This window comes from Lygodium microphyllum, chromosome 16 (genome assembly GCF_053477565.2).
Source record: "Lygodium microphyllum isolate KBCC chromosome 16, Lygodium_microphyllum_v1.1.10, whole genome shotgun sequence".
Lineage (NCBI taxonomy): Eukaryota > Viridiplantae > Streptophyta > Polypodiopsida > Schizaeales > Lygodiaceae > Lygodium > Lygodium microphyllum.
In genome coordinates, this window is record NC_141150.1 from 65707438 (window position 1) to 65735321 (window position 27884).

Consider the following 27884-nt stretch of genomic DNA (forward strand, 5'->3'; position numbering starts at 1 on the left):
TCTGAACTTGCGCAGCTTCTCTGCGCCCAATGCCTTCGTGAATATGTCAGCTACCTGATCCTCTGTGCTGACATAAACTAGATCAATAAGACCTAGTAAAACCCTCTCTCGCACATAGTGATAATGCACCTCAATGTGCTTTGTTCTAGCATGATAGACTGGGTTATTTGCCAAGTGTATACTACTCATGTTGTCACAATAAATGAAAACTGGCCCATCTGTAGACTGATGCATATCATAAAGTAGCTTATGCAACCAAGCTACCTCACATGCAGCCATTGCTGCGCCCCTGTACTCAGCCTCTGTGCTCGACAAGGCAACTGTAGGCTGTTTCTTGCTGCTCCAAGTGACTGCAGCACTCCCAAAAGAGAACACATATCCACTAGTAGATCGTCTATCAGAAATACTACCAGCCCAATCAGCATCAGTGTATCCATGCAACTGTATCTGAACCCCAGTCTCATAAAATAGTCCATACTGCAATGTGGACTTCACATACCTGAGTATGCGTCTAGCCGCATCCAAATGTGGTTTCCTTGGAGCCTGCATAAACTGACTTACCAATCCAACAGCATAACTCAAATCTGGCCTGGTAATAGTCATATAAATCAAACTTCCTACTATGCGTTTGTACATAGTAGGGTCTTCCAGAAGCTCACCTGCATCTGCGCTCAGCTTCACATTCTGCTCCAAAGGAACTGAAATAGGCTTACAGCCTGTCATCCCATATTTGGACAGCATGTCCAATCCATACTGCCTCTGCAAGAGCTGTATCCCACTTGGTGATCTAATCACCTCAATGCCCAAGAAATAACGCAGCTCTCCCAAATCCTTCATCTCAAACTTTTGCTTCAATAGCGTTTTCACATGAAGGATATCTTCATCACTGTCACCTGTCATATTCAAATCATCAACATAAATGACAAGTAGCATAATACCTTTCTCTGTTTTTCTCACATAAAGTGAGAAATCTGCCATGGAAATCTGAAAGCCAATAGTGACAAGATACTATCCTATCTTGTCAGACCATGCTCTAGGTGCTTGCTTCAAGCCATACAAGGCTTTCTTCGACCTGCAAACAAACTCAGGATGAACAACATGCACATAACCTGGTGGCTGCTCCATATAGACCTCTTCTTGCAAATCACCATGGAAGAAGGCATTCTTTACATCCATTTGATGTAAAGACCATCCCTTTGATGCATCCATAGCGATGATTGCTCTTACGGTTGCCATCCTTGCAACCGGACTGAATGTTTCTTCATAGTCAATGCCATATGTTTGTGCATACCCCTTGACTACTAATCTTTCCTTGTATCTGTTCAAGAACCATCTGCATTGTGCTTCACCTTATAAATCCACTTACAACCAATTGCATTTTTACCTTTAGGCAAAGGTACCAATTCCCATGTAGCATTTGCTTCCAAGGCATCCATTTCTTCATCCATGGCTTTGTCCCATTTTTCTTTTCCCATGGCTTCCTCAAAAGAAGTGGGTTCTGGTTCCTGTATCACTTTAACCATATATGCATAGTGAATGGCTGTAAATCCATCATATTTCAGCCTATCCACAGGATACCTAGCTCTCGTTGACCTGCGCAAAGTAGGTTCACTCCCAGGTGCTCTCAAAACATCCCTGGTCTTCCTTACTCCAAGTGTAACAATAGAAGGAATACCCAACTCATCATCAATGCTCTGTTCTGAGCCACTGGATTCACCATCCACATAAGAGTGACATGCATTCACATCAAACATGGGCCGATCAACCTTCTCTTTTCCTTTTCGTGATACCTGCATACCACTATCTGCATTACTTTGAGAAGATTCTCCTGATCTCAATCTGCCTGTCCATGGCGAAGAATGTGAACCACTGCTAGAGGAGGCTCCAGGCCCACTAATATTTTGTGACTGCTGCTGTGAATTCTGTGCAGCATTACCATTTTGTGCATCTACATCATCAATCACATTTACTGGTTTATACCAGCTACTCATCTCATCAAAAACAACATCTCTGCTCACTGTAAACTTACAAGTAGAAGGGTTATAGCATCTATACTCTTTTTGCTGCAGAGAGTAACCAATAAAGATGCACTTCTCAGCTTTTGGATCCAACTTGGATCTCAACTCATCTGGCACATGTACATAGGCAATGCAACCAAAAATTTTCAAATGAGAAATATCTGGTTTCCTACCAGTATACCTCTCCTCTGGAGTCATTCCATGTATTGCTGCAGTGGGAGTCCTGTTCATTATGTAGACTGCTGTAGCAACTGCTTCAGCCCAATAAAAATCTGGCAAGTCTTTTTCATTGAGCATGGCACGAGATACCTCTCCAATATGCCTGTTTTTCCTTTCTACAATTCCATTTTGTTGTGGGGTATGACTGCATGAATATTGTTGCTTTATGCCATGCTCCTGCAGGAACCTTGCAAACTCATTTGAGAGGTACTCTCCCCCTCCATCTGACCTTAGGCATTTTATTTGCAGGCCTGTTTCTTTTTCAACCATAGCTTTAAGGGTTTTGAAATGCCCAAAAACTTCACTTTTCTTTTTCATAAAATACACCCAAAATTTTCTGCTATAGTCATCAATAAAAGTGACAAAATAATGACAGCCTCCAAGAGATGCAGCTTTAGTAGTCCACACATCAGAGTGGATTAATTCCAATGGCTTCTCACTCTCTTGAACATGTCTAGGAAATGGTTTCCTTGCCTGTTTTCCAAACTGACAGGCTTCACATACCTTATGCATTTCTGCGACCTTGAATTTGGGCAATCCTGCAACAATATTTTGGGCCTGCATTGATTTAAGTCGCTGTACATTAACATGACCAATGCGTTTATGCCAGATATCAATACCTGCAACTACACCGGTCCCATGTGCAAACATTGCTACACTCAATTCAGACATGTCTGCATCCAATGTAAACATTCTGCCCTTCTTCTTTCCTTTTGCTATCAAGCGACCTTTATTTTTCATATCCTCAACAAAGCATCCATGAGGATTAAATCTGACCTGCAAGCCCTGCTCAACCATTTGACCATCAGAAACCAGATTCTTGGTGATATTCGGGACATGAAATACATCGGACAAGTATTTCTTTTTCCCATCCTGCATAGACAAAGGAATTTTTCCAATCTGCACAATAGGATGTGCAGTATCATCACCAGTCTCCATAAATCCTGGTTTTTCCATTTTCCTTACATCCTCCATCCATTCTGCATGACCTGTCATGTGGTTTGATGCACCTGAGTCAACATACCATACATCATTGCTTTCTTCTGTACTTGTCACAGAATTGTTCATGTGCTGCACCATAAACAAATGCTCATTTCTGTCATCACCCTGTCTACTAGAAGATGCATAATTCCCTTGTTGCAATTTTCCATTCATGATGTCATTTTACTTTTTATAGCAGTCTTTAGCCATATGACCCATTTTACCACAGTAGTAGCATTCAACATTACTGTTTGCATTTTGGCCTCTTTGCCATCCACCACGACCTCTTTGGCTCCCCCTGCCTCTAGAGTTACCACGTCCTCCTCCATAGCACTGGTTTTCTTGAGTTTGCTGCATATTCTGATTTCTACCACGGCCTCCAAATCGGCCTCCTCTACCTCTGCCTCTACCCCTTCCAGCATTTGAGTAGAAGACAGCTTCTTTTGAAGTTCCTCCTGAAGAAGATGCACCACCATTTCTCTGCTCCTTAGAAATTAGAAGAGCAATCAACTCCTCAAAGTCAGGAAATCTTTCACGAACTGAAATGGATGTCCAAAACTGTGCATAATCCTTTCCTAGACCATTCAAGGTCATAGAAACTAAATCATCATCTTCCACTGGCGACCCAATGGAAGCAAGTGCATCTGCAATCTTCTTCACCTTCATGTGGTAGTCATTGATGCTCATATTTTCTCTCTGCACATTATGCAACTCTTGCTTGAGCTGCATTTTCCTGGCTTGCGTATTTGTGCTATACATTTTTGACAAAGTATCCCATGCCTCCTTTGGCGTACTTGCATCTTGAATATGCACAATCATAGAGTCTGAAATGCTGATAGACAGCCAGTACATAACTTTCCTGGCTCTCTCATGCCATGCTTTAAATGCCTGCATTTGCTGTTGATTGGGAACATCAGGAAGAACTGGTTCTTCTTCATTTCCTGCAACAAATTCCCAATATCCTTTTCCCATAAGGAAATTCGTCATTCTAAACTTCCATGCTTGGAAGTTGTTCTTGTCAAGCTTTTCAGTGACAATCTGTGAAAGAGAATCAGATGCCATTACAGAACACTACAAAAAATTCTGTCACTGCAAAAAACACAGCTTCACCCTCACAAGGGAAAATCTGCAAAACTGGCGAAAGTGGTATTTGACCACACAGTCACTTCCTAGTGACGATTTTGCATCAACAGGCAACAGGGATGATTCTGTAACTCCCGCAGCATATACTGCCCTCTTGCTTCACCGTGAAGGGCGTCTCAACCTGAGACAATGCACTCCTGCACTTTCCAGCTGTGCTACCTGTAGAGATCTGCTCCCAAAACAGAAAATGAAAGCAACACTGCTCCTCTTACCAGAACACCGCGAGCTTGGCTTGCTTTCTTGAGCTCCTTACCACGAACAAGGCTCTGATACCATGTCAAGATTGTGGGAGAGAAGGAAGGAGTCTCACTTGTAGCTTTTTTGCTTGCACAATGGGGGAATACACACAAAGGTGGAGGCTGAAAACTGTTTTCCTCTTCTTAGTTGTGTAAGCCAAAAGAGCTCTAATACAAAGAAATAGAAGAACCCTATATATGGGTCTCAAACCAAACTCAACTAACTAAGTTGGCATACTAACTGAGCCATGAACTAGAGTAGATAAGGATAGCTATCATGTAGCTATTATTCATGGGCGGTGTACCAACCGCGTCTGCAACTGACAAGTCGGTGACATAAATACACAATGGCCACCCTGGCATATCACGAGTGGAGCTCGATATCTCAACATGGTGCTCATAATCAGATGGGACAAGATTTGGCAAGCTGCAAGAGGAGTACAGCCTGCCAATTGGAATATCCCTGGAACATCTGTTGATGTTGCTCTACTATGACCTCGACACTAGCTTACACGCAACAAGACTATCTATCTCTCGGCATAGCTGAGGATAATGATGAGAAAATTGAGGAGGTAGAGGAGGATATTACCACTCCCTAAACAAACAAGATTTCTTTTGTATGCAGAATTACACTAAGATGACAGTGTCTCAAAAACCAGGAGTATGATGCTTAAAAGCACCCAAACTCCATTGACATCTATCATATAATGGAAATGAAAGAGATCCTTAAACGGGAAGTAAATGTGGTCATTCAAGAGTAGTGCCAAGAGACCCAAAACCACTTCATGTACCAAATTCAAGACATGTAGATGTGAAAGGAACGACAAGTCCATTGACAACATTGCAAAGACTACAATTGATTTTGAGTTTGAAATCAACACCTTCTGTCCCACTGTAATATCATGATTATCAGGATGTGAAATTATAACAAGAATATACATCAATCAAATATGGATTAGACCTCTCAAAATGTAGATCCAAGTGTATGCAAGAGTGAAAAAAAGATTTATGATAATTCTCACAATCATCCATATAACCTAATAGGAGCTTTGTAAGCTAGTTTATGATATCTTATTCGTTAAGTAATTTTTGGTAGATTTAGTATATTGGGATAATCACAAATTCACATGTTGATCTAGTCAACTAGCAACCAAAGCAAGAGGAGTGGTAGACAATGGATAATACTTTAGAATTAACTTTAAAAGAAAAAAAGTAATGATTATATTATATAGTCATGGTTCTTCAATGCCTAGATTCCATGGACTTCCTAGTGTTTCATGTTAGAGATATATTTGCATTGATAGAAAAAGTAGTCAAAAACATGCATGCTAGTTTAAGTTCTAGGCTTTGTTGCTGCCAATTCAATAGATTGTGTGCATGTATGGCTCTTTCTAGTAAGCCATTTTAATAAAAGCAAGGGTTGAAACCAAAAATAGTTTTTGTGAATATGGTAATTTAGTAATACCACTATTTATGATGATGATAAGGAACCATTACTAACCTTGCTAAGTTTTCCTGTGATGCTCACAACTAGCAATAATAATTGTGCTATTATTTAAGCTATGAAGATTGAATTGAGCTATAGCAATGCATGGGTGGTGTGTCTTAGTTAAAACCTTCAACAAAAACTCGAGTAAACTGTAGAATAGCTTATGATGGTACAATCAATAATATTGTGGGCCATTTCATGATAAGAAAAGGATATCACCACTAAGCTTGCATACATTTTCTATGACATTCTAGCTTCCTCTAACATGTATGCTTGGAAACCCTTTGATATTAATGTGAGAAAATATGTGAGTATACATAGGATAGGTTCCTCACTTAGCCAAATACTTGAGGGTGTGCTGAAGGGGAGGGGGGTCACCAAAAAATATATAAGTCTATCACGTGGATTCAATACAATGGCTTTTTAGATTCTCTTTCTCATCCATTATTTATATATTGAAGGTATCACTAGGGTGGATTCAAGACAATGGAATTTTAAATTCTCTTTCTCATCCATTATTTATATATAGAAGGTATCACTTAAAGGGGTATTCATAGATTGAATAGGAAATGGGTGTATTTTACTCATCCATTATTTATATATAGAAGGTATCACTTAAAGGGGTATTCATAGATTGAATAGGAAATGGGTGTATTTTACTCATAAAAAATTCATATATAATGGGCTTTTTGAATAGGCCTTGAATGCCTGTGACAGGGAGCATTTATATGTAGTGAACCCCATAAGCCCAAATACATAATTTGTAGGTCATTTTACATAATGTGTCCCCTTACCTTTTAATGGCAGTGAGAATAATGGTAATGATCTAGTCGCTTGAAATCTTCAAAACTTGGAATGTAACACTAGCTCTATATATCCATAGATAGACAACTTTTAGAGGTTGTTTTGGGCGATATTAAGGTTGTATCGATTATTTGTAGATAGACATCATCTGTAGAAGATATACCAGTATAGGAAATAATGCCATGAGATTTACTCATTCATGAATTCTCATGATTATCCAAACTCAGATGAAGTCTCATTGACTTACTCACCCAACACAAACACTTACTCACACACACACACACACACACACACTCTCTCTCTCTCTCTCTCTCTCTCTCTCTCTCTCTCTTATATTATAAGAATACCTTAGAGTTGTGTTGCACCTATGGGCAACAATGGGATCTATGAGCAATAGCTATGACCTAGCACCCATGCACTTATAATGAAAGATTGGTAATGGATGAAAAAAGCTATCGATAGATGCACCCACTATTGTGAGACTATATATTCAGTGAAAGGAAAAGCAAGGAAATACATCCATACAAATATTTTGAATATGTGCTTATGGGTCACAAATAGAATCTTTACAAGTTTTTTAGGAAGCAAAACCCGTTTATCAAAATAGTTTGAATATCCATTAGTAAGTTCAATTAACTTAGTAAGAAGTTTGGATGGAATAAATTATATGCAAGGACTTATATTAAGTGGTATGAGTCGTCCAAATGTAGAAATGTAAAAAAATGATGTATTTTATGAAAAACAATGTTTTCAACTATTTTGAGAAGATTTTGGCAATTCTAACCACATTGACTTATAGATCACGGTCCTTTCGATCGTTTTGAATGCTTGGATAATCATATTTAAAGTTTGTATGACAAAGTTATGACCAAAACAAGTTGTAGCCAAACTCAAGGCCTACACAAAATTAAAAACTAGAAAAAAGCAAAAGGCAAGGCATATAAGGCAAAAGCCTATGCTTTTAATGTGAAAAGCAAGGGACTAAACTTTGATATAAGATGCATAGATTGATGTATAAAGGCCTCACAATCAAGAGGGTTGGGAAAAATTGCAAGAGTTGATATACAATTAAATCTAAAGAGTGAGGTGCTCACCTATAGCTCAGGCTCCTTTAGCCCAAGAAGGAAGCAAAACACAAATATCGAAGAGTGGTTCAAGTATTGTTTTGGTATCTTTCCAGCATTACCAACTGAGATGTTCTTCATTATATTATGATATTGTATTTGAGCATTACTTGTCTTATATAGTGCTCATAAATTATAATACACATCATTACTTGTTGGAGTCAATCACCTTTTATATTTTGTATTGTCTGAACTCGTTATCCCTTAAGGATTGTGGCTTAACACAAAACCCCCCCCCCTCGACATTTTATTGAATCCAATGTGAAAAGCCGTATCCAAACTTAGCAAGATGGGAAATCCTTCATTGACTACACAAATGTCAGAATCTAGTGAAAATAGAATCTTTATAAGATTTTTAGGGAGTAAAACTAGTCCATCAAAATAAACAAAAGTTTTAATAACTTAATAAGAAGTTTGGATAAAATAAAATACCTATAAGGACTTTTCTTAAGTGGTACAAGTCATCAAAACCCAAAAATGTAAAAAAAGAAAATTTTAAAAATAGTGTTTTTAGCTAATTTGAGAAGATTTCCACAAATCATCCCATGTTACTTTGTAGATCAGGGTCATTTTGATCGTTCAGAGTCCTTGGATGACCATATTGGGAGTTTGCATGGTAAAGTTATCACCAAAACAAATTGCAACTAAGGACTTGGGGCATGCATAAAAATGAAAATATGAAAAAGAAAAAAGCAAGGCATAAAAGGTAAAAGACTAGTATGCTTTTAACATGAAATCAAGGCAATGGACTTTTATACAAGATGCATAGATTGATGTATAAAGGCATGGGCAATCAAGAGAGCTAGGTAAAATTTCAAGAGTTGATATACAATCAAAGCTGAAGATTGAAGTGTTCACGTATGCCTCGGCTTTCTGAGGCCGCCTAATAAGGATTCGAGACATGAACATCGAAGAGTCCTTAAGTTGTTCTTTGGGTTTGTTTCTAGGGTATTCTAAAAAGATATTCTTGATCATATTAGTGTATTGTAATTTTAGGATTACTTGGATTGTATAGTGCTCATAAATTATCATTCATGTAGAGTTACTTCTTGGAGTCAATGGCATTTTATCTTTCACTAGTTTGAACTCATTACCCCCTGTGGATTGCGGCTTAACACAAACCTCCCTGACAACGCTTACTAGCTAGCAAACATTGTAGAGTGATGACTTCTAAATAGGAAACCTTAGTGCTGCTAGCCTCGTGTCACCACTTGTATTTTCACAGGGGCTAGCAACAAAAATAGAGGGTTTAGAAGTACAAAGTAAACAAGTTTCTTCAATAACTAGGCGGTGACAATTGTAACAATATCTGGTGTGCTAATGGTTAATATTAGCAGATTCAAGAATAGAAGCATTGACATTCATGTTCGGTCATAGTTATTAGAGGTTAGGGTTGTGGTGATCCACAACTCTTTCCGCTGTCATAGAACCAACAATGAGTGGTCATTGATCTTAATATATAGAGAATGAGATTCCCTAGATATATGACCTTAATTTCCTATAAATATATGATGTGGGAAATGAAAGTCAATAATTGTATGTAGGGAATTCATATAGATATACATAAGATTTCCTACTATGAGATGTGAGCACGGAGGAATGTATCTCCCTCTTTGTTTGAGACCGAGCTTTGAAGATGCATTGACTCGTTCCGTAGCGATTTTGACATGATCCTTACATTCTTCGTTAACTAACTACCATGCGGACTTGAGATTATCCACTGCCGATTATACACACACGCGCGCGAACGAACTCCTTCCACGCGTCACAAGGATCGCTGCTCTCACGCGAGAGACGTCCAGATGTAGAACTTTGAAATCTAATAAGGACGACCAAGACTTCCATCATGTAGTTGTTAATGAATCGTTCACAGGATGTGTCAATGCGGCAACGTGATCGCGACAGTGGCGAGTAATAATAATATTACTACAGGAGTTATAATAATAATATTACTGTACTGCAGCTCAATATTCTAATTCTAGTGTCAGCATTCCTTTCGGACCTTGTCAGCCGACTGGCAGGCCATGTTCCTTTGCAAATAATTGCAACTTGCAAGAGCAGTAGAGTCTTGGACAATGTCTCCTATGAAAGCTACAATCTCACAAGATCAATCCTTAGTAGAAGTTAGTACTTATCCTCTCGTCTCGCTTTGTAGTTGTCATTATCCAACCTGCACTGATCGCTCGGTCCCCGCCAGTGGCTCTCTCTCATTAAAACAGCTTTTCGTTTCTCACTCACTCGTGATCATTGTTTTATTATGAAAGTTGCCTCACGAGTCACGGCGTGTTCCCTAGTCATGGTACGCGGCGCGCGCCCACTAGCTAATTATTTGCCTTGACGTACTCTTTGACTCACAGTTGTTGTTGCAACTCCACCAAGCTATCTTAAGAGTCTTCACATCCATTAGATGGATAATAATATTATCCTTAACACTTAGCTCCATCATACGAATAGCAATTGTGGTCTTTATTGTTGCATTAGGCTAATTTTATCCATTAGTGTCCTTTACTTTTGGTCTATTCATAGAGACTAGATCACAACAATTTCAAAGAAGAGGAGTGATTTGATCCGTTCTTTCCAAAAGTAGCATCTTTTATTGATCCTTTCCACTCCCTCCAATGATAAATTGTGTAGATTAGGTGCTATTTTTAGTTTAACATTATGAATAATTCAATGTAATGGGGATTTTCACATGCTCAAGGCTCAAACCAGACAAGAAGGTAAGATGGCTAGTCTCATACCATGAGAAAACATAATGAGAAAGAGGAAATCACACACAATAGCAACCAACAACACAATAACAATGTAAAGTAAACAATAGTAGACTTTATTCAATAGAGAAAGGCCACTGATGGGGTTGCCAAGTACAAGTGATGGGCTAATGTCCAAACCCAAAACTAGAACTAAGAAGCTTAACTAGCTGTCATAGAATAATACATATAATGTTGAGTATGGGATAGACTTAGTACTCGTCTATACTCTCCCGAGTATACAATATAGTATCTTCATTTATTAAAGTATGCAAGTTCACACCATCTCATCAGTAAGGTTTCAATAATATTTTTTTAAAGCACAAAGGCAACTGCGAATTAGTGCATAGCATGCACCTTCTACTTAGCACACATACAGATAGCTGCAAATTGACACATTGGCAACAATTCACTACTAATTAGTATATAAGACATACTAATTAAGAGGTCACTAGTAATTAGCATGCATTTTTTTAACAATGGGATTTCCTTATTTGAAGGCACAAAGGGAGGATATAAAATTTATTTTGAGGATGATGATGTCATACAGATTTTTGTCTAGTGTGGAAACCCTTCAACCATGACATGATTCAAAGCAATATATGCTCAGAGACAAAGAGACAAAATAATTCACTATTAAGTGTTTGGCTTCATAAATATGCTTGCATTCAGAGGTACTTGGAGTTTGAGTTGTCTCTTCGGGAAAATGTAGTCTCGAATAAGAGCTTATGTGATATGGATCAAGGGAAGAAGTGGAAGAAAGTAAGATTTGATTGGTTCAAGTACGGGCATCTTTACTTCTGCTATTGTATACATGCAATGAAGTGTAAAGGCTTGGGGCATAATGGCCAATGTTTAAACAAATTCAAGAAATGGTGTGCAATACTCTAGCTATCCTTGGGATTGAGAATGGTATAACCCAATAGAAAAAGTAGCACTTAAATCTTAGCTTTTAGCTAGCTTTAAGTTGGATTTTTGAAAAGGCATGAGGCGATGCTGCATGGTCCCTTCTTGGGAGGAAATGATCGTATATGCTGATACTTTTCGAGGATTGAGACCCATATTTTAGGAAGGATTCGACATGATTGAGGGGAGGTTTTGGTGTGCTTGAGGGAATGCAAAGGGAGAGTAATGCAAGGAGTTGACTAAGACACTGCAAGACTTCGACCAAGAGAGGACAAGCACTATAGAGATAGAAGCCATCTTCTGCAATGTTGTGTTCCCAGAGGGAGAAGACAACCTGAACCAAAATAGTTGGTGAAGGTGGAAATGAGTGGAGACTTTGAGTTCAACTAATTATATTACATGCTACAGGTGAGTGTTGAAGAAGACATAGAAGAGGATGTAAATATGCTTTCTTTACAAGATGTAGAGCAAGTATTATATCTGAGTTTGCATATGCTTGAGCTTGGATATGGGGAACTAGATTTTGCGAAGAACTTTTGAATTCTAGCAAGAGGCTTGTTATATTGTATAAGAAACAACTATTTAAGCACTCATATTATCAAATAAGGATGCAAAAAAAGGATGCTAAACTTATAAAAGAGGCACAGGTTCTAGCCCATCTCACACTACTTACTCCAAGGCTCAAATTAGCCATATTGAGGATGCCTATGTTGAGACTATTAAGGCTGTAATTAGCCCTATAGAGGATCATGTGAAAGAGGTTGAAGTTGATGAGATGGACATTGCATATAATTTGTGAGTGCTGATGAGGAAGACTATGAGGCTAAAGTCTTACTTAATGAAATGAATCAGATAGAGATTGAAGAATTGATGCATGCACATGATACGCATGATATACTTGCATTCTATGAGAAGGTTCAAAAGCTAGAGGATCTTGTTGTCCTACATGAGATCAATGTAGTGGGACTTTGGACACACGATTATTCCTTCAAGAGCTTCAATGCGAATCAAATGACTACTTGTCTTATAGTCTTTTGCACACAAATGCAATCATTTGTTTGTAGTGAGTGGCATGGCCTTGCTTCAATCCCATGAATGATGCATTTTCCACACTCCACGATCCAAGTGAGTGCTCCTTCAACTCTCAACCCTTTACAACCTCCACATGCAAGAGAGAAGCATGGGCATGGCAAGAGAGAGTTCTTGGAGAGAAGATGAGTAGAGCTTCACCCTCTTGGTCCCTCACCCTCTCACTCTCTTTTTCTCAATCTCTCACTCTCACCCGCACTCACTCTCCCACAATAAAAGTGTGACTTTACATGTTTAATCAATAGAATTGTTGCAACCATTTGGCAATTCAATTGTGCATGTGCTTCATGCATATCATATTGTGGTTAGTAATCCAAAGACTATTTATAAAAATTTAGGCTCCCTCTCATGCTTGGTTGCTCCTTGTGTAGGAGCTTTCGCTCAACCGCCAAGACCCACGGACCGCTTATTATTTCAATCGTTTCAAGCCGAGCACTAATGGCTACCTCTCACATAGCCGACGCACCATCCATATCTACGGGTGTAGTGAGCTTACCTTGATGTTGAAATGAGTTGCCTCCTCTCTCACGCACTTCGGTAGCTCCACGATCCAAGTGCAAGCTTCAAGCAAGCTCCATCCTCAAGCTCCACACTCCAAGATCCATCGCCACGAGCAAGAGAAGAGAAGAGAAGAGAAGAGAAGAGAAGAGAAGAAGAGAGGAGAAGATGGAGAGCTTCTGTTGAGATATCGAGCTCCACTCCTGATATGCCAGGATGACCGTTGTGCAGTTATGTCACCGACGTGTCAGTTGCAGATGCAGTTGGTACACCGCCCATGAATAATAGCTAGATGACAGCTATCCTTATCTACTCTAGTTCGTGGCTCAGTTAGTATGCCACCTTAGTTAGTTGAGTTTGGTTTGAGACCCATATATAGGGTTCTTCTATTTCTTTGTATAAGACTTTCTTTTTGGGTTACACAACTAAGAAGAGGAAAACTATTTTCAGCCTCCACCCTTGTATGTATTCCCCCATTGTGCAAGCAAGAAAGCTACAAGTGAGACTCCTTCCTTCTCTCCCACAATCTTGACATGGTATCAGAGCCTTGTTCGTGGTAAGGAGCTCAAGAAGGCAAGCCAAGCTCGCGGTGTTCTGGTAAGAGGAGCAGTGTTGCTTTCATTTTCTGTTTTGGGAGCAGATCTCTGCAGGTAGCACAGCCGGAAATTGCAAGAGTGCATTGTCTCAGGTTGAGACGCCCTTCGCGGTGAAGCAAGAGGGTAGTATATGCCATTTCAGGGCCTGTTTTGGAGGCGGAAGTTTTCTGCACGCACTCAGGAAAAGTCCCAGTTTTATGCTGTGCACCACTGTTCTACAGGTCGGTGAAAAGTTACTGTAGAAATTGCATCGTATGCCTCTGCGCAGAGACATTGGGAGTTACAGAATCGTCCTTGTTGCCTGTTGATGCAAAATCGTCACTAGGAAGTGACTGTGTGGTTAAATACCACTTTCATCGGTTTTGCAAATTAGCCCTTGTGAGGCTGAAGTTGTGTTCTTTGCAGTGACAGAATTTTTTGCAGTGTTCTGTAATGGCGTCTGATTCTCTTTCACAGATTGTCACTGAAAAGCTTGACAAGAACAACTTCCAAGCATGGAAGTTTAGAATGACGAATTTCCTTATGGGAAAAGGATATTGGGAATTTGTTGGAGGAAATGAAGAAGAACCAGTTCTTCCTGATGTTCCCAATCAACAGCAAATGCAGGCATTCAAAACATGGCATGAGAGAGCCAGGAAAGTTATGTACTAGCTGTCTATCAGTATTTCAGACTCTATGATTGTGCATATTCAGGATGCAAGTACGCCAAAGGAGGCTTGGGATACTTTGTCAAAAATGTATAGCACAAATACGCAAGCCAGGAAAATGCAGCTCAAGCAAGAGTTGCATAATGTGCAAAGAGAAAATATAAGCAGCAATGACTACCACATGAAGGTGAAGAAGATTGCAGATACACTTGCTTCCATTGGGTTGCCAGTGGAAGATGATGATTTAGTTTCTGTGACCTTGAATGGTCTAGGAAAGGATTATGCACAGTTTCGGACATCCATTTCAGTTCGTGAAAGATTTCCTGATTTTGAGGATTTGATTGCTCTTTTAATTTCTGAGGAGCAGAGAAATGGTGGTGCATCTTCTTCAGGAGGAACCTCAAAAGAAGCAGTCTTCTACTCAAATGCTAGAAGAGATAGAGGCAGAGGTAGAGGAGGCCGATCTGGAGGCCGTGGTAGAAATCAGAATATGCAGCAAACTCAAGAAAACCAGTCCTATGGAGGAGGACGTGGTAACTCTAGAGGCAGGGGGAGCCAAAGAGATCGTGTTGGATGGCAAAGAGGGCAAAATGCAAACAACAATGTTGAATGCTACTACTGTGGTAAAATGGGTCATATGGCTAAAGACTGCTACAAAAAAGAAGAATGACATCATGAATGGAAAACTGCAACAAGGAAATTATGCATCTTCTAGTAGACAGGGTGATGACAGAAATGAGCATTTGTTTATGGTGCAGCACATGAACAATTCTGTGACAAGTGCAAAAGAAAGCAACGATGTATGGTATGTTGACTCAGGTGCATCAAACCACATGACAGGTCATGCAGAATGGATGGAGGATGCAAGGAAAATGGAAAAACCAGGATTTGTGGAGACTGGTGATGATACTGCACATCCTATTGTGCAGATTGGAAAAATTCCCTTGTCTATGCAGGATGGGAAAAAGAAATACCTGTCCGATGTATTTCATGTCCCGAATATCACCAAGAATCTGGTTTCTGTTGGTCAAATGGTTAAGCAGGGCTTGCAGGTCAGATTTAATCCTCATGGATGCTTTGTTGAGGATATGAAAAATAAAGGTCGCTTGATAGCAAAAGGAAAGAAGAAGGGCAGAATGTTTACGTTGGATGCAGACATGTCTGAATTGAGTGCAGCAATGTTTGCACATGGGACAGATGTAGTTGCAGATATTGATATCTGGCATAAATGCATTGGTCATGTTAATGTACAGTGACTTAAATCAATGCAGACCCAAAATATTATTGCAGGATTGCCTAAATTCAAGGTTGCAGAAATGCATAAGGTATGTGAAGCCTATCAGTTTGGAAAACAGGCAAGGAAACCATTTCCTAGACATGTTCAAGAGAGTAGGAAGCCATTGGAATTAATCCACTCTGATGTGTGGACTACTAAAGCTGCATCTCTTGGGGGCTGTCATTATTTTGTCACTTTTATTGATGACTATAGCAGAAAAGTTTGGGTGTATTTTATGAAAAAGAAAAGTGAAGTTTTTGGGCATTTCAAAACTCTTAAAGTTATGGTTAAAAAAGAAACAAGTCTGCAAATAAAATGCCTAAGGTCAGATGGAGGGGGAGAGTACCTCTCAAATGAGTTTGCAAGGTTCTTGCAGGAGCATGGCATAAAGCAGCAATATTCATGCAGTCATACCCCACAACAAAATGGAATTGCAGAAAGGAAAAACAGGCATATTGGAGAGGTATCTCGTGCCATGCTCAATGAAAAAGACCTGTCAGATTTTTATTGGGCTGAAGCAGTTGCTACAGCAGTCTATATAATGAATAGGACTCCCACTGCAGCAATACATGGGATGACTCCAGAGGAGAGGTACACTGGTAGGAAACCAGATATTTCTCATTTGAAAATTTTTGGTTGCATTGCCTATGTACATGTGCCAGATGAATTGAGATCCAAGTTGGATCCAAAAGCTGAGAAGTGCATCTTTATTGGTTATTCTCTGCAGCAAAAAGGGTATAGATGCTATAACCCTTCCACTCGTAAGTTTACAGTGAGCAGAGATGTTGTTTTTAATGAGATGAGTAGCTGGTATAAACCAGTAAATGTGATTGATGATGTAGATGCACAAAATGGTAATGCTGCACAGAATTCACAGCAGCAGTCACAAAATATTAGTGGACCTGGAGCGTCCTCTAGCAGTGGTTCACATTCTTGGCCATGGACAGGCAGATTGAGATCAGGAGAATCTTCTCAAAGCAATGTAGATAGTGGTATGTAGGTATCACAAAAAGGAAAAGAGAAGGTAGATCAGCCCATGGTTGATGTGAATGCAGGTCACTCTTATGTGGATGGTGAATCCAGTGGCTCAGAACAGAGCATTGATGATGAGTTGGGTATCCCCTCTATTGTTATACCTGGAGTAAGGAAGACCAGGGATGTTTTGAGAGCACCTGGAAGTGAGCCTACTTTGCGTAGGTCTACCAGAGCTAGGTATCCTGTGGATAGGCTGAAATATGATGGATTTACAGCCATCCACTATGCATATATTGTCAAAGTGATACAGGAACCAGAACCCACTTCTTTTGAGCAAGCCATGGGAAAAGAAAAATGGGAGAAAGCCATGGATGAAGAAATGGATGCCTTGGAAGCAAATGCTACATGGAAATTGGTACCTTTGCCTAAAGGTAAGAATGCTATTGGCTGTAAGTGGGTTTATAAGGTGAAGCACAATGCAGATGGTTCTGTGAACAGATACAAGGCAAGATTAGTAGTCAAGGGATATGCACAAACATATGGCATTGACTATGAAGAAACATTCAGTCCGGTTGCAAGGATGGCAACCATAAGAGCAGTCATTGCTATGGCTGCATCAAAGGGATGGTCTTTACATCAGATGGATGTAAAGAATGCCTTCTTGCATGGTGATTTGCAAGAAGAGGTCTATATGGAGCAGCCACCAGGTTATGTGCATGCTGTTCATCCTGAGTTTGTTTGCAGGTTGAAGAAAGCTTTGTATGGCTTGAAGCAAGCACCTAGAGCATGGTCTGACAAGATAGGACAGTATCTTGTCACTATTGGCTTTCAGATTTCCAAGGCAGATTTCTCACTTTATGTGAGAAAAACAGAGAAAGGTATTATGCTACTTGTCATTTATATTGATGATTTGATTATGACAGGTGATAGTGATGAAGATATCCTTCATGTGAAAATGTTATTGAAGCAAAAGTTTGAGATGAAGGATTTGGGAGAGCTGCGTTATTTCTTGGGCATTGAGGTGATTAGATCACCAAGTGGGATACAGCTCTTGCAAAGGCAATATGGATTGAACATGCTGTCCAAATATGGGATGACAGGCTGTAAGCCTATTTCAGTTCCTTTGGAGCAGAATGTGAAGCTGAGCGCAGATGCAGGTGAGCTTCTGGAAGACCCTACTATGTACAGACGCATAGTAGGAAGCTTGATTTATATGATTATTACCAGGCCAGATTTGAGCTATGCTATTGGATTGGTAAGTCAGTTTATGCAGGCTCCAAGGAAACCGCATTTGGATGCGGCTAGACGCATACTCAGGTATGTGAAGTCCACATTGCAGTATGGACTATTTTATGAGACTGGGGTTCAAATACAGTTGCATGGATACACTGATGCTGATTGGGCTGGTAGCATTTCTGATAGACGATCTACCAGTGGATATGTGTTCTCTTTTGGGAGTGCTGCAGTCACTTGGAGCAGCAAGAAACAGCCTACAGTTGCCTTATCCAGCACAGAGGCTGAGTACAGGGGCGCAGCAATGGCTGCATGTGAGGTAGCTTGGTTGCATAAGCTACTTTATGATATGCATCATGGGCCAGTTGTCATTTATTGTGACAACATGAGTAGTATACACTTGGCAAATAACCCAGTCTATCATGCTTGAACAAAGCACATTGAGGTGCATTATCACTATGTGCGGAAGAGGGTTTTACTAGGTCTTATTGATCTAGTTTATGTCAGCACAGAGGATCAGGTAGCTGACATATTTACGAAGGCATTGGGCACAGAGAAGCTGCGCAAGTTCAGAGACCTGCTTGGTGTGCAGGAATTGGGATTGAGCTCGAGGGGGAGTGTTGAGATATCGAGCTCCACTCGTGATATGCCAGGGTGACCGTTGTGCAGTTATATCAGCGACGTGTCAGTTGCAGATGCGGTTAGTACACCACCCATGAATAATAGCTAGATGACAGCTATCCTTATCTACTCTAGTTCGTGGCTCAGTTAGTATGCCACCTTAGTTAGTTGAGTTTGGTTTGAGACCCATATATAGGGTTCTTCTATTTCTTTGTATAAGACTTTCTTTTTGGCTTACACAACTAAGAAGAGGAAAACTGTTTTCAGCCTCCACCCTTGTCTGTATTCCCCCATTGTGCAAGCAAGAAAGCTACAAGTGAGACTCCTTCCTTCTTTCCCACAATCTTGATAGCTTCTCCTCCACGGTCCCTCGCCCTCACACACTCACTCCCTCACACTCTCACACTCCCTCTCTCAAGCACAAGCTCAAGTAAGTAAGAACAAGAAGAAGAAGAAGAAGAAGAAGAAGAATAGGAGAGCCACTTTTGGCCACAAACACCATATTGGGGAATATGGGAATTTCCCATAAGTTTGGGACATGTGGTCAAATCTTTGGATTTGTCATAACTTAAACACTATAACTCCAAATCAAGTGCTCTATAGCTCAATAGATTCCATTTTTCAAGCACTTTCCAATGATAGGTCACATCATATGGTTTTGAGAAACTTATGGGCATATTATCCGAGTGCCAACTTTTTAGTATTCAAAAAATGGGAATTGGGAGATTCCCAAACTTACAAATATCGTGTTCACACACAAGAATGAGCTTCTCATTCACTTTTCAACTTTATATACAAAACCCTAAATCCCTTTTGGGCAGTCATCCCCTTATCCCCTTTTTTACATGGCCGGCCGTGGCCTAGGCCATTTTTCCCATTGTCCTCCTATATTCCTAGCTTCTTTCCTACTGCCTATCTACCTTTACAAATTGCACGGGTGAGAGCCCGATGCTCTTTAAATTAAATCATGATGCGCTTGTGCTCTTTTATAAAATTATTGACTTGTGCTTTTCCTTGTGTGCCCTTTTTCTTTATTTAGGACTTTTCTTGTGCTTCTTGTGTTTTTAGATTTTTCTTAGCGCGCCTTTTTCTTCTGTTTCACTTTTCCTTGGCCTTTGTGTTGGTGGTGGTGTGGAGGAAGGTCGTTGGGGGCACCTTGGTGGGCTAGGTGGCTGGTGGTAGGGCTGTTGGAGTTGGTGGTAAGACTATTCTTTGTTGGGGATTGCATTGATGGCCAGCACAAGTGTTGGTTTGTTAGGGATTCTGCACATGACGATGCTTGGCGGGCTTGCAGGATGATAAAGGATAAGAATTCAGAGTTGGGTGTCGATGAAGAGTGAACTTCACTTTCGTTGGAGTCTTCAACACCTGCAATTGAAAACCTCTCATAAGTGGTCTCTCCCTAGGGGTAGTGCTAGTCTTCTCTATCGTGCACAAGACATAGTTCAATTATTTTGGGAGATAGATCGAACTAAGAGTATTTTCCTACACTTGAGGACCCAAACTTGTATATATTTCGGTGCAGATATTATGTGAGTGCTCGTGCATACTTAGATATTATGTAGTTAGAAGACTGCGGGCTGGTTTCTCGTAACAATGTGTGGATGAAGCAAAGTTATCCATGTTGAGAAGAAGTACATGTGAAGGTGTACGAGACATCATTTGCATTGTGACTGCACGACGTAACATAAGTGAATACAAGGACACCCACTTTCGGTAGCTAGGAGCTATTGGACTTGCTTGATGATGACGATGTACTTTTCATGGCCATTCATGTCGTGCTTACCACAATTGATTGTGATGGTATTAAGGCAGAGTGCAAGAGGGAATCGTGCGAATGGGTCAGGGTGACAGGTCTAACCATAGGCGAGACAAGCTCCCTAGGTGTGTCCCGCCCTTGATGTGCCCCTCAACAATTGTGGGTGATGCTAAAGGGCTAGGGGACTAGGGACGGAGCCAGCCAACCAAGGTCACTGGACGTACCTAATTTGAGAACCCCTAGGTGCTATGCTATGATCGTGGGTGCTTCGTATCCTTTCGTTCTTTTCTTTTCTTTTTTTCCTTTCCCGTTTTATTTTTTGTTTCTTTTTCTTGTTTTTTTTTTTTTGGGAACTTGCCTGAGTACAACCATTGCAATATGTTGAGGCTATCAACCTTTCAATGGATAGGGAAATGTCAAGCTTCGAAGGCTTAAGAAATGGATATTACAGCGATGATTGTGCCCTAGCCTCCTTGTTAGAGAAGCAGTTGTTGAGATGGGGAGATATACTTGAGATATGGCAACCCTCTTTGGAACGTGCGATGTTGGTACAATTGAGGCAACAGCTGTCGTGAGTATCCGGCGTAGAGTGTAACCCAGAAAGAGGAAGTGGTTAAGATCATGCTTTGGGCCATGCAACGTGGGCACTCGCATGGGTGATTTTCACTTTCGGCAGCGTGGCTTTGTTGCAGCTCTTTGTGAGGTTGGTGGTCTTGCGGTGACTTGGGCATTGAACACATTCGTACGAAGACCTGCGTCCTCCTGCATCCACTTGTCACTTCATGAGAGTATATGCAAGTCGCATGCATCAAGTACAACAAACAGATGCAATCATGTCAAGATATTACTTTATCAAAATCCTATGATGTTGATTACGATGCATATTCCGGTGCTTGTTAAAGACATGGCATATATTAGCAATAGGTAAGGAAAGTGTATACAGGTGAGGAGCCTGCCTCTTTAACCATTTAAAGACAAAAAGTTATGGCAGGATGGCCTTTGTTAAGTTGCTTATATATCATAGGGGCTAGTCTATTTACACGAGGCACGGTGAGTTCGGGTGGTCAGGTGACTGAGGTTGTGCCGGTGAGGGGCTCCTATGAGGCTGGGTGTGGAAGATGTCAGCTAGGACCTGGATGGTATAGTCCCTGGTCGCAACAACTGTTTCCAGAATTCTTTTAAACAATGCGTGAAATTCCTACTTGTCTCGAGCTACCCTCTCCTCTTTCGAGCACCTGGTGCCCGAGTATCTAGAGGGAGCCTGCATGGCTGGTGTTGCTACACCCCATGTACTCCCTTGAGCCCTTGTCCTCTTGGCTTGGGGGGTTTTCGGCATGCGTCCTGGGCGGTGTCGTTTAGGGCCTCTTTTCGGCGCATACCTCTTTAGAGTAGGCGCATATCATTCTGGTGGGGGCGCTAGTGCCTTATTCTCTTTCCGATGGCGAAGAGCTTCCTTGCATGCCAGCTACACTATGTGGTCCATGGCTGCTACCGTAGGGGGACCTAAAAAATGCGAACCAAGGATTAGGCCCTGAGACAGGATAAAACTATTCGCATGGAAGGGATTATACAGTGGGTTATCAAGTGCATATGGCGAGGAGGGGAGAGGTTAGGCATGCAGTGCTTGTTGTAGAGGGATGGCCCCCATGATGATGTTTGTTTTGCCTCCAGTCATTAGTAGCAGATCTTGGCTTATGCTAAGTTGCATGGACTGGTTGTCATGGAGTGGGCCAGGGCTCATACTTGGAAGGATAGACTGGAAAAGGAAAAGGTGTATAGAAAGGGACAGTGCCCCATCTACACCATCAGAGATGTTGGTCAAGGCTTCCTATGGCGGTAATGAGGGTTGCATGACCTCTACCTAGAGGTGGGAATGGTCACACGACTTCTAAATGTGTGGTGAGAGGAGGACCTAAGGAGCTCAACCTGTCAAACCCAACTCTTCTCACTGCGCTTGACTATCATTGCTTGTGTGTGTTGATATTATCTATACAGAGTCACAAAATTCATTGTGTATTTATGTACATGTTTACGAATCCATGTCACTTCATGAGGATAAAAGCCAATTGTAGAACTCCAGATTGTACTGGAGTGTGGCACACACATCTAGTACTCATGGCAGCTTACCCAATAACAATAGATATTTTGCAACATCGAGTAGCATGGAACCTTGTCCGAGTCTACTGGCAACATGTAGCTCCTCCTTAGTGAAAACCTTATCAGACAGAGAGTTCTCTTAGCTAGTTTCAACTAAGTCCATATCCAGAATGGCAGTTAGCACTTGAAAGGAAGTTGGTGCCACATAGGTTGGGTATCTTTGAGACCGCCATTTGGCCAATCACTCCTCTGAGACTGTCATAATCTGGGCTCCTAGTTCAGCCATTGCAACGCGTCTTTCAAACCAACATTTTTCAAATTGACTTCGACCCTCTGATTGTCACTTTAGTTACTCTATCTCTTAGAGATTTGGTTGATAGAGCACATCATTGAATGTTATATTTAAGCGTAGTTCGTTGGCTTCCTCGTCAGTGGTGAGTCGCATGCGTCCATGTAAGAGCCTATCATAGTGCTCATCAAGATGTTCTTGCTCTTTCCAGGTTAGGAAAAATGGCAAGTATTCCCTGAGCTACTTCTTGGGGAATGCACCCATGTTCGCAAGGACGTAGACACGTGCGAATACTTTGAGTTTAGCATCCAACTTAGTTAAGCATTCTATGACACATCTATGTTCAACGAGGGCTTTCTCCGTTGCTATCTCATGCAAGGTTCTAGGAGTTTGCCAAGGCTTTAGCATAGTTGGGGGCCTTAGGCATAGATGAGCAAGATTGGTCAACGCTAGGATTGCTTATGCTCTCAGGGTTTGTGCATTTTTCTTGAGGTTCTGCTGCTATTTTTTCATGGTTCTCCTTGGATGTGAATGGTGATTTTTCATTGTGTCGTGACAGTGTTGTATCCACTCTTGATTGGTCCACTGTGAGTTCTATTGTCAGTGGATATAGTATTGCAAGCAATCATTGATGGTAACAGCTGCTTTGATTTTTCAGAACAGAGGGATGTGTCTGAGGTTTCACCACTTTTAGGAGAGACATCAATGGGTTCATTGGGGGATGGGCTTGATGCTTTATTCCTTAGCTCTCTAGTGCTCTTGGTCTCAATGTTCTTGGGATCCACAACCACCTGTAACTGCTATTGTTTTTGCTGTTTTCTCCTCTTTTTCTTGGTCAGTGAAGGTGCATAACTTAACGACTCAGGACCTTGAACTAGGTCAGCCACCATCGATGTGCTTGGTTGGGCCTTAGCTTTCCCCTTCTCTGGTGTGTCCTCATAGGACGTAGCTGCACCCTGCTGGACAATCTTGCTAGGTTGGTTGGTCAGATGTACCATCTCCTTGGCCACATCTTTGAGAGGTTTCTCCTCAAGCCTAGGCTTTAGGTGCTTTGAAAGTGTTGGAGTTGTCAAGAATATTGGTTGCAGCACCTCCTCCCCAGGTGAACTGCTAAGGACACGTTCCACAAGGTGTTAACCCCAACACGAAGAAAGCAAAAGGAAGTGGAAAAGACGCAGGGAAAAGGCGGAAAAAAGGTAGCCCGACTGAAGAAAGAAAAGGAGAAAAGGCCAAAAGCGCAAGGGCAACCTTAAAAGTCCAAGGCAAAGGCAAAAGGGGAAAGGCGCATTTTAAAATAAAAAGGCGCACCCTGAAATCTTGTAAAAGAGCGCCGGGCTCTCACCCGTGCAATTTGTAAATGTAGACGGGCGGTGGAAAGGAAGATAGGAAGATAGAAGGACAATGGGAAAAAGGGCCAAGGCTACGGCCGGCCATGTAAAAAGGGGAAAAGGGGATGACCGCCCAAAAGGGATTTAGGGTTTTGTATATAAAGTTGAAAAGTGAATGAGAAGTTCATTCTTGTGTGTGGCCAAAAGTAGCTCTCCTCTTCTTCTTCTTCTTCTTCTTCTTGCTTGCTTGAGCTTGTGCTTGAGAGAGGGAGTGTGAGAGTGTGAGGGAGTGAGTGTGTGAGGGTGAGGGACCAAGGAGGAGAAGCTCTCCATCGTCTCCTCTCTTCTTCTCTTCTCTTCTCTTCTCTTCTCTTGCTCGCGGCAATGGAGCTTGGAGCGTGGAGCTTGAAGATGGAGCTTGAGGATGTAACTCGAACGTCATCAAGGTAAGCTCACTACACCCGTAGATATGGATGGCGCATTGGCTATGTGAGAGGTAGCCATTAGTGCTCGGCTTGGAACGCTTGAATCAATAAGTGGTCCGTGGGTCTTGGCGGTTGAGTGAAAGCTCCCACATTTTGGTTTCATTGCCGGGACCAACGGATTCAAGCCTTGAGCGCTTGCGCACTTCGAATCGAGCATCAAAGTAAGGGGTTTTCCCTGAACCGGTGCTTGAGGTAGATAGGTAGGAAGCGAGGGGGTTGAAGATGGTATTCGATCTCCTTGGCAAGTAGGTTTGTTGCTTTCTGAGATTTATGTTGTGGAATGGAGTAGCATAGGTATTTATTTTGTGATTTGGATGCATTTAGGGTAGGAAAAAACAAAGAAAAAGAAGAAAAACAGGCAAACAACAGGGTTTTTGGTTGTTGTATAACATGCTAAAACAGGGAAACAGGGGACCAGATTCAAGTTCTGGGTGAGATGGGGACAGTGAACTAGCTGTGAGGTTTTGCAGTGCTGGGAAAGGACCTTAAGAGGCCTGGGAGGCCAGGACAGACCTCATTTCCTTGTTTTGCCTTGTGTGTGTGTGAGAGAGAGAGAGAGAATTTCTGGTTCATAGGATGAGGAAGCGCCGCCCCGATTTCTTGGCGTCGGTGATTCGAGCTGCTCCAGGTGAGTCTGATGTTTTCTAACAAGTGCCCTGATCAGATCTAGAAAAGTCTGTGGTGATTGTGTGCACCAGACAATGAGGAGGGGACAAACGCGCGGGAATCGCGTCCGCTGCCGACGCACTCGGACCAACTCGCAGTGGTCCGATTCCCAGAATCGGACCACCTGAGTTCGGGAGTCGGACCGTCCGATTCCTAGAATTGGACCAGTTCGATCGGACGTGCCACGTGGCACTCGGACCAACCCATCCGATTTTGAGAATCGGACGCTCAGACCACTCGGACCAATCCATCCGGCTCGGACACTCGGACGAGTCCATAATCGGACCAGGCCGTCCGAGTCCCAAACTCGGACTAGCCAGAATCGGACCAACTCAGAATCGGACCAGGCTAGAATTGGACCACCCTGTCCGATCCAAGTCCCAGAATCGGACCACGTGAAAATCGGACCACTGGTCCGATCTGACCCACCCAAAATCGGACATCCTAAAAATTGGACATCTGAGAATCGGACAAAAAAACTGTCAAAATCGGACACGTGCCTAGAACACAAATTTTGATACATCTAAACCCCGAGATTGACCCCTAAGGCTACGTAGAGCTGAAGGCATATCACAGATCCATAACCGGGCTAAAACTTAGAGCACGTAGTTCAAAATTTGGCTATAAACGGTCCTCCAAATTGCATATGGCGTCTACCGTAACGGCCCTGTGGGCCGGGGGGGACTGCCCCCCCGGACCCCCGCAGAGGGGGCTCTGCCCCCTCTGCACCTCCCCCAAGTAGGTTGGAGAGAAAACGTGCACCGTGACAGGCCTTCCAAATTGGACCCTAGTGAAGCAATGGCTCTACACCAGCATGGAGTCTCACTTGCAATAGAGCAACCAAAAGCCCGTACCCGAATAGAGACAAACAGAGACCCTAGAACAGCAATGGGCCAACCTAGCCATCAAGGGCAAATAGGCCACACCACGAGAACACAAAGACATTGTGTTCATACCATGTCTAGTCAGAGAAAAATGCAACATCAGCAAGCTACAAATGCCAAGATGGCTAGACATGACACTCTTGACGAGAGATGTACCTTGAATAGCACTGCACTGACGATCCAAGACAGCAGTGGAGAATCCACATTTGGTCGTGCAGTCGAGAACTCAAGGGCATCTATCAAAAGGCTTAAATTTACAAGCCAGGACCCGGAAGATGAAGACATAGTACCACCTGCTTATCTTAGGGTCAAACTCACCGTGAAAAGAGAGCATACTATCGATGTTCTGATTGATGAAGGAGTAGATTTTAACATCTTGACCTATGAATCATGGACCTTACTAGGCCAACCATAGCTCACACCGACTAGTGCAACTTTTAGCTCTTATGGGGGACACCCACAAGCACTCATGGGGAAGTGTAAAATCCTTGCGACAATTGAAACGGAAAGCTTACCTATCCTATTTCATATTCCTCCAAATAGTGCTGGCTGCGGGAAAGAAACCCTCCTAGGAAGACCCTTCAAAAGGGTGACCAAGTGTGAGGCTGACTATGTAGCACAGAGGATACACCTGACACTACCGGGTGTGAGGACAGTCACAACCTTTAGCAAGGGTGACCTCATCAAACCTCGAGGGAAAGGCAAGGAAGGTGCTGATGTAACAGTCAAGCCTACTAACAAGGGCAAGGACTTGTTGGAAGAGTTGATACAAGCACAGGTCGAACAACGAGAACCAGTGAGTGAGGCCATGCCGGAAACAAGAAGGTCAAGAGACAAGGCCAAGGACAGGGTTTGGACTCACAAATATCGTAGAAGACCATGAAAGAAGCCCAAGCCTTATAGACGGAGGCATCAATGGAGAGCTAGCATAACGCCACGATGGATATCCAAGGCGTTGCTTCGGGCTCAAGGGTATTATGCAGGCAACCGATGGATTTGGGTGCCAAAACCCCTTGCTAAACCTCCCTGGTCGACTGAAGGCCAGAGTGCATCAAAAGCAACGAAGCACAGGAGGAAATCTAAGAGAAACTCTAGGTCTCAAGGTAAGAAACCGGACATGAGTGTTCGAAGGAAAGAGCCCCAGCCTAGCATGCTAAATAGACAGATGTCATACGTAGCCATTGAGCAGGCACAAAAATCGTTAGCGCCCAAGGAGCCTTTGATTCCCCAAGGGGAGAGCAAGCATCATAGGCACAACATTGCTCAAGGCAAGGCTGATCGCTCAACAAAGCAAATGGCACAATCGTCTAGTAACCTCAAGCATATCATTCAGCGAGTGCCAAGTCCACCCAAGAGTCCTAGATCTCCTACGCCCTCTTCTCCCAAACAGACACAGGAAGCACCACAACAGTTGTCAAGGGCGATTGCTCAATTCCAATCTCTACCTCCATCTAAGCCTCCAACCATCAAAGAGGTGGGACATGACGCCATCTGTACCTCTTGACCCAAGGATAGGCCTGAGACACCTAATGCGACTAGATCAGCTCATGTTCGATCTACACAAATGAGTGCTCAAAGGCCAACGAAAGACACAGCCACTTCTAATAGACCTAAGGACTTAACACCGCAATCCACCAAGGGTGGCAAGCCCACCAAACTAGCTGCTACTACTTCCAATCAGGGATCACCGCAGTCACAGCCCTTGGCTGTGACAATGCCCCATGAGGAACGTGTCCTTAGTAGTTTACCTGTGGAGGAGGTGACACAACCA